Source organism: Canis lupus, chromosome 4, assembly GCF_011100685.1.
Source record: "Canis lupus familiaris isolate Mischka breed German Shepherd chromosome 4, alternate assembly UU_Cfam_GSD_1.0, whole genome shotgun sequence".
Taxonomy (NCBI): domain Eukaryota; kingdom Metazoa; phylum Chordata; class Mammalia; order Carnivora; family Canidae; genus Canis; species Canis lupus.
In genome coordinates, this window is record NC_049225.1 from 79,251,720 (window position 1) to 79,255,384 (window position 3,665).

Genomic DNA, 3,665 nt, shown 5'->3' on the forward strand with positions numbered 1-3,665 from the left:
TCATCAGTGATCACTTAATTGTGGTCCTAGAAACGTGACAGTGATATAGATGTGATATATTTCTCGAGACCAGAAATTTTAATGACAGCGTTATAGTTGAAGAGAAAATAGAGCTCTTGGGTAGAGGAATGACAAAGAACTTAGGGCCATCATTATTTCAGAATGTCCTCTGGTTAAAAATTATTTACTAAATTTCCACATGCAAATTATAACTTAGACTTCTAAACTCTCAACTAACCATGGCATGGTTTAGGCTGTCGACACAAAATTGAAATGATCTAATTTGAGCCTTTTTTTTTTTTTTAAGATTGTATCTATTTATTCATGAGAGACACAGAGAGAGAGGCAGAGACATAGGAAGAGGGAGAAGCAGGCTCCCTGTGGGAAGCCCCATGTGGGACTTGATCCCAGGACTCTGGGATCATGAGCTGAAGGCAGACACTCAACCACTGAGCCGTGCCCCTAATTTGAGCTTTTCTGAGTGGGTTTAAAAGATTTAAAAGAAAATCTTTTTCTTTTAAAGATTTTATTTATTTATTTTAGGGGAGGGAGGAGAGTGTGCACAAGTAGGGGAGGGGCCACAAAGGGAGGTAAAGAATCTGAAGCAGATCATATCTTGAGCATGGAGCCCAACCTAGGGCTCAAACCCATGACCTCAAGACGATGACCCCCACCAAAACCAAGAGTCGGACACTCAACTGACTGAGATGTCCAGGGACCCCCTGAGTGGGTCTTTTGATACAAATCCTTGAGAGCAGACATCTGTGACCTAAAAAGACAAGTTATCTGAAACCAGTTCCCACAGAATATAAGATGTTTTGTTTGTTTGTTTGTTTTTTATTTATTTATTTATTCATGAGACACACACACACACACACACACACACACACACAGAGGCAGAGACACAGGCAGAGGGAGAAGCAGGCTCCATGCAGGGAGCATGACTGACATGGGACTCAATCCCGGGTCCTCAGGATCACGCCCTAGGCTGAAGGCAGCACTGAACCACTGAGCCACCCAGAATATAAGATGTTAATAGCAAATTAGTTTCCTAGCTTCTGTAACAAATTCCATTGATCTTGGTGTCTTAAAAACAACAGAAATGTATTCTTTCACAGGTGTGGAGGCTGGAAATCTGAATTACAGCAGGGCCAGTACCTAAAAATAAAAATAAGCTGGATCATATTATGTGTGGATGAATGTTTAATACTGTGTCTATTTAATGTGGATGATAGAAAATATATGTAAACCCCCCTCAAAAAGAAAATAAAAAGAAAATATCTAACCCAGGACTTCAAGTGTTGGAAAATAAAACTAATTTTCACATCCACTGTTGCTAGTAAGAGCAGGAAAAGGAGCAAAAGTAAAAGAAAGCGAGAGATACTGTAGTATAGAATTATATAAAAGTATATAGAACCTGGATCCAGTAACCTCTGGAGAATATGTTTAGAAACAAAAGCAAAAATGAACTATTGGGACTTCATCAAGATAGAAAGCTTCTGCACAGTAACGGGAACAGTCAATAAAACTAAAAGGCAACCTATGGAATGGAAAAGGGTATTTGCAATGACATATAGGATAAAAGGATAGTATCCAAAATCTATAAAGAACTTATCAAAATCAACGTTCCAAAAATAAATGATCCAGTTAAGAAGTTTTTTTAAAATCTAAGGGCAATGGGAAAGAGTGAGAGGGTTTTAAATTAAAAGTAAAGCAGATAACAAGATTTGTATTATGGAAAAATGGCTTTTGTTTTGAGGAAAATGTTTAAAACAAGCCAAAGTTTAGAGGTTTAGAATATTTCCTGTTGGATTGGATGAAAGCTGATGGCCATTTAGGTTAAAATATCAGATGCAAAGTCCTGATTCTAGAAATACTTTAATGTTAAGAGAGAAGGGTCTCACCCATATCATTTAAACAGAGTTTGAAAAAGGTAAGGTCACAAGCCTATTTCTTTTGGTCGGTACAGTTAGTATCCTGACTAAATTAATCCTCCTTAATATATCTTATGATTTGAATCCTTCTTTTAATTTAATCAATTTTAAATGTATACCTCCTATACACTTAACCAACTAAATTTTAATATTGTAAAATAAAAATAATCTGATGATTTAAAAATATGTATTAAAGGTAAATATTTCATCCAGTAGTAAACAGAAAAATATAACTTATTAAACTGAAAATATTCTTGAATTTGACCAATATAATGTTGTCTCATCAGAGATCAGAATAAATGTTAAATAACTAAAATTTTGGAAAATTTTGATCCCTATCTTTACATGGATGTTTGAAAAATGAATACATTCATGATTACACTATAAATGCTAGAGATATTTTAAGCATATTTATGATAATAAGTGATTCAGTCTCAATTTTCTCTTACTTTAGAGAGGATATAAATTTAGTCTCCGAGGTCCTTTAAGGACAAAATAGTGAAAAACACGAATACACTATTTATATTGCAGTGTTTACAAATTGAAACTTTTGTGAATTTTATGTATAAATGATCCTTTTCTCTAGTGTGAGGACCACACATTTTAAAATTTTTGAAATCTATCAAAATGAATAACATTATAACCACATGGAATTGTCCTTAAATCCTCATATTGGTATTTGACCACCTACATGGGAGAGAACAAAATAAACTACTGAAGAAAATATTGTGTGACTAAATTGTTTTTATTGTGAAAAATCAGGACACCTTATAAAAATTAGGACTCTGGCTCTTTTCTAAAGTCGACATAATTGTTGAACTTTAAATAGGACTTTCCCTCAGCCTATTTTCCAGCAAACTGTGTGTGAATACCATACAAATGAAAAAATAGTGCCAATTCTCATCACATGAAGAATGAGGCCCAGATTGAGTAGAGGTTCATTTATTGCCTTATGCATATTAAAAAATGAGTATACATGTATGTATGAAAAGATAAATAATGCAAATATTATTTTCTCTCCAATTCTTTTGTATAATAAAGATGTGTTTTGATTGGTACATAATATTTATCAGTCATGACTACAAAGTTTGAGTTCTTCATAAAATTTTTGTTTGAGCAATGCTAAAAATAAATAAATTTAAAAATCTGATACCATACCATGTCTTAAAAGTGAGGTTTCTATAAAATAGCATGTACTGTCATTATGATATAGTTTTATCTAATCTAGTGACAAATAGAATGAGAGGGTAGAGAAAATGTATTGGCCCATTTATCCATTTTTATAACAACAATTTCAAAATGTACTGTCATCTTGTCCTGAAAAAAAATTAGCAACTTAAGTTTTATGTTAAACAAAATGGGATATTCATATAATAGTCTTGTCATTGTGGCAATGTATGAAAAAATAACAGTAATTCTTAAGATATTTATATAAAATATATTTATTAGTTTATAATTATAGAACATTTCAACTTGTTTATTGTTCAAGTTCATAAAATATTGCATCATTTTTTAATGAGGGAAATGAAAAACTCTCTCGGCTCACCCTATTTGTGTCTATTAGTTTGAGCATAAGTCAGAAACATTGCAATCAACCCAATTTGCCCACAGAAGCAAGTTTCCCAGTGGTAATTGTGTCCTCACTGGAACTGCAGCCAGGCATACAGATTGAGTGGCTTATACTTATTTCTAGATAGGGCTTCTCACTTACTCCACTATTGGAAACTTGGG